The sequence below is a fragment of the Panthera leo genome, chromosome B3 (genome assembly GCF_018350215.1).
Source record: "Panthera leo isolate Ple1 chromosome B3, P.leo_Ple1_pat1.1, whole genome shotgun sequence".
NCBI lineage: Eukaryota > Metazoa > Chordata > Mammalia > Carnivora > Felidae > Panthera > Panthera leo.
Genome location: NC_056684.1, coordinates 118,402,760 through 118,414,412, shown reverse-complemented (window position 1 = coordinate 118,414,412; position 11,653 = coordinate 118,402,760).

Genomic DNA, 11,653 nt, shown 5'->3' with positions numbered 1-11,653 from the left:
TACATTGTATTCATGTCAGTGCTAATAGCTCAGCATATACGATGGTATTCTGTAGCTGAATGATGACTGGGGTAGTGAGCAAAGGGGTGAGAATCTTTCAACAGGTTGGAGCTTCTGATAGAGTCATCTCTGAAATTTTTTACTTCTTTGAGAAAGCTTCAGGAAAGGACTAGAAGGATTATACTACCTTGCAAACTCTGTCTAGCAGGAGCTTATCACTTATCAGTCTTGTACAGGTAGATCTTCAATATCATTTTATTTTATTTTATTTTTTAATATAACATTTTATTTTTATAACTTGAACCAACTGATGAAAAAGAAAATGCTCTAATAGATTAAAAGTAATAGCATAAAGTAATGATAGTTTAGAACTTGATCTTAAAAGAAACAGTCTTTCAAAGTAGAAAAGAAACTCTACAGTATTAGTTTTTACTGTCTCGATTCTGGAGCCTATGAATTCCTTGCAAAAAGTGTGATTTGTCTCCCCAGAATGAGTTCCCATTCCCCCAAATTCTTAATTATGACCTCGTGAAAGGAGAGAAACTTATCCAGAATCTACCTAGCTAAACCTCTCCCAAATTTCTGACCTCAGAAACTGTGTGAAGTAACAATTGGTGTTATAAGCTAAGTTTTGGGGTAGTTGGTTAGGTAGCAATAGATAAAACTAATATGCCCACTTAAAGAGAATTAGCACCCCTTAGAGAAATGGCTGATTCCAGGGCTGGGGCAGGTGAGCCTAGAACATCTTTTTGGTTGAAATGAAGGAAGTAATGAAAAAATGATGAGGCAGGGCGCCTGAGTGGCTCACTTGGTTCAGCATCAGACTCTTGATTTCGGTTCAGGTCATCATCTCACGGTTCGTGGGATTGAGCCCCAAGTCAGGCTCCAGGCTGATAGCACAGAGCCTGCTTGGGATTCTCTCTCTCACCCTTTCTCTGCTTGTGCCTCTCTTTCTCTCTCTCAAACTTAAAAAAAAAAAAAAGAGGGGCGCCTGGGTGCCTTGGTCGGTTGAGCGTCCGACTTCGGCTCAGGTCATGATCTCACGGTCCGTGAGTTGGAGCCCCGCTTCGGGCTCTGTGCTGACAGCTCAGAGCCTGGAGCCTGTTTCGGATTCTGTGTCTCCCTCTCTCTCTGCCCCTCCCCTGTTCATGCTCTGTCTCTCTCTGTCTCAAAAATAAATAAACATTAAAAAAAAAATTTTTTTTTAATTAAAAAAAAGAAAAAGAAAAAAAAAGAAAAGAAAAAATGATGAGGCATGTCACAGGGACACAGAAGCCAGCTTTAAGGGGATCCTACTGGCCAAATCTAGGACAACTTGAGCCCCAAAATAATTAAGTACAGTAATGACTTATAAACACTGAAGAAATAGAAATTCATGTATCTGTACCAATAATAAACAGAGAATGGAGAAGTTTTGCTTACAATAGGATGTTGAGACCAACTAATAAAGGTAAAAGAGAGTCTTAGAGTTGGAAAATTGGCATTTTATAGTTTTCATAGTAAAGATTGAATCAGATGAGAATTATCAATGGATGCCAAATCTAAGAGGACTAAGATTCTACACCCAGGCCAATGGGGGGAGGGGGGGGTGGTATTCCCACACACCACAAAGCAATGCTCCAACACCAGCTGCTTGTCCTACAATTCAACTCAATTTTGATGCTATCTACCTGGAGACAGCATCAGATCCTACAGGTTAAGGGCTCAATCCTACAAGACTGCTACCCACCCCCCCCCCCACACACACACACATACTTCAGATACCAATTGAAAGTCCAGGTTGTCACCTGTGCTCCTGACCAAATGGCTATAGGTTAGAGGTTCTAACAACCCCCTCCTTAGGTTTGATTAATTTGCTAGAGTAGCTCACAGAACTCAGAAACACACTTTACTTACTAGATTACCAGTTTATTATAAAATGATATAACTCAAGAACAGCCATATGGAAGAGGTACATAGGGCAAAGTATGGGGAAAGGATGTGGAGCTTCCATGCCTTCTCCAAGCTCCACACTCTCCCTTCATCTCCACATGTTGACCAACCCAGAAGCTCCCCAAACCCCCATCCTTTTGGGTTTCTATGGAGACTTCATTACAAAGGCATGATTGATTAAACCACTGGCCACTGCTGATTAAACTCGATCTCCAGCCCCTTTTCCCTCCCTGTTGGTAGGGTGGAGGGAAGACTAAAAGTTCAAACCCTCTAATCATTTGGTTGGTTGCCCTGGGTACCAGCACCCATCTTTAGGTTACCTAGGGTTTTCTAAAAGTTACATCATTTTTTCAAAAGTTTATGTATGTATGTATTCTTAGTAATTTATTCATGCAACTTGGGGCTAGAACTCACAACCCTGAGATCAAGAGTGGCACACTCCACCAACTGAGCCAACCAGGCACCCCTAAAATTTGCCTCATTAACATAACAGAAGACACCTAGATCACTCTCATCACTTGGGAAGTTCCAAGGGTTTTAGGAACTCTGTGCCAGAAATGGAAGAAGACCAAATATCTATTCCTTATTATAAATCACAAAATAACAGAGACATTGTGTTAAGGAACAAGGTATTTGCTTGGTCCTAAAGTACAAAAATCAACAATAATTCGACCAAGTAATCAAAATTAACATCACCAGTGAAGGACAGATGGATATTGAATGGCTCTAGATATGATAAAGTATACTATAGTATATTTCAAAATAAATGCTACAAAATACCATATTAGATGTAGAGTATGTGTACTCAATATAGAAATGATCTAGGGGTGCCTCGGTGGCTCAGTCAGTTAAGCATCCGACTTTGGTTCAGGTCATGATCTCCACAGTCACTGGGTTCGAGCCCCCCATTGGGCTCTGTGCTGACAGCTCAGAGCCTGGAGCCTGCTTCACATTCTGTGTCTCTCTCTCTGCCCGTCCCCTGCTTGTGCTCTGTCTCCCCGTCTCTCTCTGTCTCTCAAAAACAAACGTTAAAAAATTTTTTTAAAAAAATAAATGATCTAAATCATCTTTTTAAAAGTAATTTCTATGCCCAACATGGAGCCTGAACCCACAACCCCGAGATCAAGAGTTGCATGCCCCACCGACTGAGCCAGCCAGGAGTCCTGAAATCATCTTTTAAATTTTTTTTTTTAACGTTTATTTATTTTTGAGACAGGGAGAGACAGAGCATGAACAGGGGAGGGTCAGAGAGAGGGAGACACAGAATCTGAAGCAGGCTCCAGGCTCTGAGCTGTCAGCACAGAGCCCGACACGGGGCTCAAACTCACGGACTGCGAGACCATGACCTGAGCTGAAGTCAGCCGCTTAACCGACTGAGCCACCCAGGCGCCCCTGAAATCATCTTTTAAAGAAAACATTATCAACACAAAAATAATCACATTAAGGTTAAAAGTCAGTATATTCAATTATGTTCCATGCTGTGTATGCCCTAATATCTTCTTTGTTAAAGAAGAAAATAATTTTGTTTGCATTTTTAAAAATTCTTTAATGTTTATTTATTTATTTTTGAGAGAGCGTGCACGCACAAGCAGGGGAGGGACAGAGAGAGGGAAACAGAATCCAAAGCAGGCTCCTGGCTCTGAGCTGTCAGCACAGGGCCTGACATGGGGCTCGACCCACAAACCACGATATCATGAAACAAGCCGAAGTTAGACACTTAACCAGCTGAGCCACCCAGGCACCCCTGTTTGAATTTTTCTTAAACTGGATTCAGCTAATGAGTATAAAGGCTTTTATTCCAAGAAAGACCATCTTGCTTTATGCTACAATTACCTGTCACCATAGGTTGGAAAGAAGCTGCTAGCATAAAATTTTTCATAATATTTCCTTTCCTTTTTCATCAAATTTAAGAAGTTGTCAGCCATAATTTTTTCAGATATTTTTTTCTGCCCCTCTCTCTCTCCCCTCTCTTTCTGGAACTATTATTACAGGTATGTTAGTATGCTAATATCTCACAGGTCTCTGAAGTTCATTTTTCTTCCATCTTTTTTCTCTCTGTGTTCAGACTGGATCATTTCTATTGATCTATCTTCCAGTTCATTCCTGCCACTTTAAATCTGCTGTTGAGCCCCCTAGTGAATTTTTCAGTTATTGTACTCTTCAGTTCCAAAATTTCCATTTCGTTTTATTTAAAAATTTTTCTGTATCCTTACTGAGAATCTCTATTTGTTGATACATTGTTCTCATCCTTTCCTTTAATTCTTTAGACATGGTTTTCTTTAGTTCTTTGTATATATATTTATACTAGCTGTTTTAAAGTCTTTGCTAAGTTCAACCTCTGGGGATATCCAAAGACCATTTCTATTGACTGCTTTTTTTTTTTCCCCTGAGTATGGCTTACACTATTCCCGTTTACTTACAGGTCATGTAATTTTCTGTTGAAGACTTTATGTTTTATTTTTAGTTTTATTTTTATTTGTTAAAGATTTTGTTTTTAAGTAACCTCTACACCCAACATGGGGCTTGAACTCGCAACCCCAAGAACAAGAGTCGCACACTCCACCGACTGAAGCAGCCAGGTACATTTTAGATAATATATTGTAAAATATAGAATTCTGAAATTTTCTTCCTTAAAGTTTGTTTCGGCTGTTTTATTGGTCTCTCCTTCCCTCCTTTTCTTCTTACCTTCCTCTCTTTTTTCCCTCCCTTCTTCCCTTCCTTCCTTCTTGTTTGCTTGCATTTGTTTTGCCTGGGCTAAATTTGTGAAACCAGTCTACCCTGCAATCTGCAACCACTGATGTCTTTGCTCATTTTTGTTGTTATTGTTGATGTTCTTTTCCTTTGTTTGTATGTTAAATATTCTTGTCTTTTTTTTTTTAAGCCTGGCTTCCTGGAGGTCTCAATCCTGTGTCTCACAGCTGAATGGTTGGACAGTGGTTGCTTAATGGTTAAACAGAAAAGTCAGGGCACCTGGGTGGCTCAGTCAGTTGAGTGCCAGATTTGGGCTCAGGTCGTGATCTTGCGGTTTGTGGGTTCGAGCCCCGCATAGGGCTTTATGCTGACCGCTCAGAGCCTGGAGCCTGCTTCAGACCCTGTGTCTCCCTCACTCTCTGCCCCTCCCCCACTCATACTTTATCTCTCTCTCTCTGTCTCTTTTTCAAAAAGAAAGAAAAAGAAAAAAAAAGAAATGTGCTCACTTTAAACCAGTAAGTCTCTCTTTTCCTGTGATACATCTGTGTATGTTTAGGGGAACACATTGAAAATTCAGGCTGTTTGCATGTATGCCCCAGGGTTTATCTTCTACAGGGCCGTTTTGAGTCTCCTGTGTGCATATGTGGAATCCCAGGCTCAGCCAGACGTGTGTGAATAGCTTGTGCCCTCCTTGGTCTCCACTACACATGTATGCAACCTCAGCCAGGAATACTTGCCCTATTATAGCTGCAGCCTCAGGCGAGCAGAGCCAAGCTGTTAGCCTCCCCCTGCTTACCTGCATGAGATTCATGTCGACCCCCTGGGCGTGGGTATTGCACACTGCTCCAGATAAAGCGTCTCCCTTCAACTACGCGGAAAAGCTGCCAGTCCTCAGGGCCTGCCCCATCCTGGCAGAACCTGCAGTATTGAGCTGGTGTGGTGGGGGCGAAGAGGAGTAAAGCCAGGCCACAGAACACTTCAGATTCCTGCTGCTTTCACCCCAAAGTTCAACAGTTTTTCAAGCGTAACTGCTTCTCAGATTGTTGTACGCCTTTGGTCAATTTCCAGGGCACAAAATTGTTGTTTATGCTCATTTTGTCCAGCTTTATAGTTGCTTTTTGGGGGAGTGGATTTGCCAGTCTTCTCACTTGGCCATAACTGGAAGTCTATTGATTTTGATTTTGATCTTTTTGTTTTATTTTTTTAACATATATTCATTTTTGAGAGACAGAGAGAGACAGAGCGCGAGGAAGGGAGGGGCAGAGAGAGAGGGAGACACAGAATCCAAAACAGGCTCCAGGCTCTGAGCTGTCAGCACAGAGCCAGACGCGAGGCTCGAACCCAGGAACAGTGAGATCATGACCTGAGCCAAAACTGGACGCTTAAGCAACTGAGTCACCCAGGCACCCCAGTTTATTTTTAAATTCCAAATAATCTTAGAAAGGACTTGAGATTTTTGTGTGCATCAAAAGAGGCATAGGCAAAAAGACCTAGCAGCCAACCAACCAAATAAAACTACACTTAAGGAGCCCAATCTAACACAACTCCCTCATCATAAAAGAGGAAGAAAAAGAGAAAAGTTATATGACTTACTTCAAATCAAATAACTTGGTTAGTTTTTAAAATAGTGGTAAATTAAGCTACCATTTATTTAAATAGTGGTGAGTAAAGTTACCCTTTCTATAACAATTTTTTCCAAATTGTTTAAAATATTGCCATCAATTGTTCACCTCTGTTCTTCTTTTCACGTACTGTTTCTATGGTAATTATGACCAGGACTTTTATAATAATGAATAATGGGGGCTCCTGGGTGGCTCAGTCAATTGGGTGTCCTACTTCAGCTCAGGTCATGATCTCGCAGCTGGTGACTTCAAGCCCCGCGTCAGGCTCTGTGCTAACAGCTCAGAGCCTGGAGCTTGCTTGGGATTCTGTGCCTCCCTCTCTCTCTCTCCCCCTCTCCTGCTCATGCTCTGTCTCTCTCACTCTCAAAAATAAATAGACTTGAAAAAAAAAAAAGAACTCTATAATAATGAATAATAGATTAAAATTATACCAGGTTCCTATTCATGTTACCAACCAAGCACTCGTTTCTAAGCCACCATTTTTAACAAAAACAATGCCAGATCTAAAATCTTAAAGACATAATGATGGGCAGAAAAAGCATGTGACAGAAGGAAACAACAGTAGGATTCCATTTGTATAAAGTTTAAAAGCATGCACAAAACAGTACTGTAAGTTGCTTATGAATACAGCTTGTGTTGTAAAAGCATACAACAGCATTCAGGCTGCATAAACACACCCAAAGGGATGATAAACTCCCAATCCATACTGAGAATGGTTACTCCTAGAGAGACAGAAATAACATCAGGGAGGAGGGAACAAATACAATTGCATTTCTTAGACAGAGTAGTGAGTATCTGGATGTTTGCTATATCATTCCACAAACTTTGTATATTTATAAAAGATTCCATGAAAACAAACAAAAAACAAAGACAAAAACAAAACAAAAACCTTAAATACCAGGCATATTGTTTTAAGAAGGACGTGAGAGTTACATTTCAAAGAAAAAGATCAGGTTGGTTTTTGGAGCACACAAGCACCTAAATAGAACTGAGATTTTAATTCCACTTACTGGTTTTATCTGAGGAGATTGGAGACCTTACTTTTGTGTGGTTGGTCTTCAAAAACCGTGTATTTTTCTTAACCTTTTTAGAAAAACACTAAGCCTTCACACAGTGAAGCCTTATGTTGGAGCACAAGTTGGGGGTCAGGAAAAATTGTGAAAGACTTTGAACTGGGTGAAAAAGATCAGTAGGTGACCAGTCTAACAGATCATCTTAACTTTTCATTGTCTTTGAGCTATTTTATAACTCTGTAAGTTGCAAAAAAAACAAACAAAAAAACAAAACAACAACAACAACAACAAAAAAAACCCTGAGAACTGTGCAGAAGATTCTTGCCCATAGAAATGCAAATGCAAAGTGTTCCAGAATACACTTGATCTCTTTCCCCCTCACCCAAGAAGCCATTGTTGCATCTATGAAGCAAATTAACTTCAGCATTGCTGATTGTCTATATATGTGTCCGCTCTTTGGATTATCTTTTGAATCAGTTATAATATCTTACCGGTTCCCTCATTAACTAATGAGTTAAATAAAATCTTGGACACGTGTTAATTTCATATTTGTATGAGTCATGATTTTACTTTTTAAAAATAATTATCCTTTAACGGGAGGGAAGAGGACTCTTTCACCTCATTTCTGCCAAACCACATATATTGCACAATATATGAGGCAACTCCTTCCTGGCTCTAGACGATGGCCCCTCAGATTACTTAGTGCTATTATTTTTCTCCTGCTCCCTTCTTTTTTTTCCTCCAAGTTAAGGACTTTTAAAAAAATCTATTTTTAAACCTTGATGCCTTGCTCCCTTGGCAACTGTAAATATAACAAATTTCCTTTCTAAGCTGGTAACATATAAGGTTTTCTCTGTGATTAAGGCCATATTGACAACTCCTATATGGTATAAAAAATGGAAGCAGTTAGGTTTAAATCAGACTCATTTCCCAGCTTCCTTCTCACTAACCTCCCTCTTCCCAAACTTCACGGCTACCTTTAGCTTTGTAAACACACTCTATATGCTCATTAAATTAATAAACAAGTGAATGGATGCCTACTGTGTGCTTAACACCACCTAGGCGCTAAGTGGCATATCAAATGCTAAGTGCAAGTCCCTGACCCAGAGAAATTGGTGGGAAGGCGAGGAAATAGCAATGTATGCAGTATATGATAAGTGCCAAACGGAGTGAGATTGGCAATAAATGTTTCATTCATTCATCCACTGAGCAAATAATTATTTCTTGCCCATTACATGCAGGTGCCGTGGTATGCAATGGTGAAAAAGACCGGCACAGACTCTCCCTTCACAAAGCATAACCTAGGACAAGTAATCCGGCCGCTCCAATACTGCATTGCCACGGCTACAATAGGAAAGTACAGGATGTTGTGGCAGCACACGGGAGGAAAACTAATCCCTGACTTGGGGGTGTCTGGAAAGCTATCTAAACTGAGATTGGAAAGATCTTAGGCCAAATTAGGCCAGGAGTGGGCTAAGGGGAGCAGAATGGGGTGTAGATAGGAATCAATCCAAACTATGGGAATATGGCATATTCAAGTCTGGAGGTAAGAAAAAGCAAGGCATGTTCAGGGAACTTAAGGAAGTTTAGTATGGCTCAGGCAAGGAGTGTGAGGAGAAAACTCAAGGAGTTGAGCGTGGAAAAGGATAAGGTAAGAGAAGCAGGAAGGGACCGTCAGATTACACGGAGCCTTGTCAGCAGTGTTAAAGTACTTCTGTTTAATCCTAAGAACAATGGAGGAACTATTAAAAATTTGTTATTTTGTTTTAAAAATCTGGACCTGACTGTATTTGTATTTTATTTTATTTAAATGTTTGTTAATTTTTGAAAGAGAGAGAGCAAAAGTGGGGGGGGGGGGCAGAGGGACTAAAGGCAAGGAGACTAAGCAAAAGATAATGATCACCTAAATAAAGGTTATGGTGGTGGAAATGGAGAGAAAAACACAGACTATGGGGTGTTTAGGAGTTAGAATCAACAGGACTTGATGAAAGGTTGAAGTGGAGATAGCCAACAGGTACATGGGTCTATATGGAATTCAAGACAGACAACTGAACTAGAGATAGAATGGAGAATCAGGATTCCTGGAATGAGATAAGATTGTTCAGAAAGAGTAATAGAAAAATAAGAAGAAAGCCCATGACAGAGCCCTGAAGAGGACTGCAAGAGTCTGAAAAGAAGCAGAGAGGTGGAAGGAAAACCAAAATAACAAAATGCCATGAAGGTCAAGGGAAGAGAGGGCTTCTGAAACAAAGACAAGGTCAACAGTGTCTAAAGCTGCAGAAAGGCCAAGTACATGAGACTTGAGCTGTAACTTTCAGATCTGAAGGGGAGCAGAATATGCTACCCCCAAATATGACCATGGGAGTTCAGTTCATGTCACCCCAAAACATGCACCTTTGGTTTATTGGTTATTCTGAGCTGTAGGCACTTGAAAAACAGCAAATGCAGAGAGGGACTTTTTCTGAACTCCCCTACATGCCTAAAGACAGATCCTATGAAAGGAATTCACTTGTCACAGATCCCCTCCCCTGGAGTTTCATCAACCAGGGAGGGAAGATTGATGCTTACCATAGGAGAGGAGACTAGAAGTTGACATCACACCCAGACAAACTTTGTCACAAACCATCATATCTCTGTTCTTCTAAAGACCCACTCATCATCCTTAGAGGCCTATAACACTCCTCTCCTTTCCCTATTAAGATGGTATTTAATCCTGAATTCTAAACTACCTTGGGGAGTTACTCATTTTTCCTGAGTATCTCCCTTGTGTACATGAGGTATACGTGATAATATACTTGTTTGTTTTTCTCTTGTTAATCTCCTCATTATAGACATCTCAGCTAAGAACCAGGAGAATAGACGGAAAATTAATTTTCTTCCCTTACAGATCATTTAACCACAGGAAACTCACTGTTGATCGTGGTGAGAGCATTTCAATGACATGGTAAATGGTGATTGCAATCATTGAGCGAAATGATGGTACTATTTTTTGACACTTGTTTTGCTGTTACCAGAAATGTGCATTGATTGCCTCTCTATCCTGTATAAGTATATTGTTGTCCCATTTAACAATTATTTACCTGTCTTTCTTACTACTAGACTTGAGCTTCTCGAACCTAGGAATTGCATCTTATTCAATTTTCAAATGCCAGTGGCTAGCACAGTCTTTGACATATATAAAAGATGTAATATGTATTTATGATTTAATAAAAAGTCTAGATGCTCTCTTCCAAATTCAAGTTGTCTGAAGTCTCTCAGTCAAACCTCCAAGCTCTGTGGTCAGAGTCTGAACCCTTAGGTAAGCAACCGAGGATAGGGGCTGAAACCGGGAATCCAATATCTGTATCCTCCCTGAAACTTCTTCTTTATCTCTGGGCCAAGTCACAGAGACTCTTGTCTTAATTTTCTCATCCAGGAAGTGACTACCTTCATATTTACTACCAGAGATTTTGAGAACCTTAATTAACATTTAGGAAAGAATTTGTGATCTTTATAACATGAGACCATATAATTGAAAGACTCTACCATTATCATGGCCCATTTCATTTTATCTGGACGGTTTTTTTTTCAGCTGGATTGCTTTTACATCTCAACATGAATTAGTATGCAGTGCTACTGTTAAATTGAGTGTTCAATTTCACTCCCCAGAGAGCTTTCTCCTTCAGTAATGGAAAAATGAAGCATACATTATTGCAGTAATAACACCCTCACTGTGATCTTGTCATTTCACGAGAATCTTAAGACAGGAGCTCAGCTGAATTATTGCTTAGAAGAGAGACCTTCAGAGAAAAGGCCTGTGCTGTATGAATAAGCTTAAGTGCTATTGTTTGCATATTCTTTTTCCTTTTTCTATTTCCACATTCAATTTTTGAGAGTCCAACATCAGAGGGCCTCAAACGCTTCTTTTAAATAGCTCTCATTTCTCCCCCACCTGCTCCACCAATCCTATGAGGCTCCTCTCACGGACCTTCTCATACTCCAGAGATGACTTCCTACTACCTGACCCCCAGCTATTCCTCCTCGCTTGCTGGCCACTGAGGAAATAGTGGGTAAGAGCTAATGGTGTAGCAGCTGCTGGGCCACACGTCGGCACGCATTCTCCTCAGAACCAGACTCAGTGGTGCTGCCATGAGTACTCTGCTTGGGTATGAATCATAGCAAGAGATGGTTTCCCCAAAGATGTAAAGATGTAGAGATTATATAGAAGTAAACATAGTTGAAGATTGCGTTTAAGTCATCGCATAGGGTCTTTCTCTTTAGAGAGGTGAGCATAATTATTCACAAGGGAAACACAATCAGAGCCCATAGATGCTCACCAGTGCCCACGTGAACAGCACGTGTATCACGCGAGCAGCAACCTCGAGTTTTTCATCAGTAATCAATTCACAACTACAG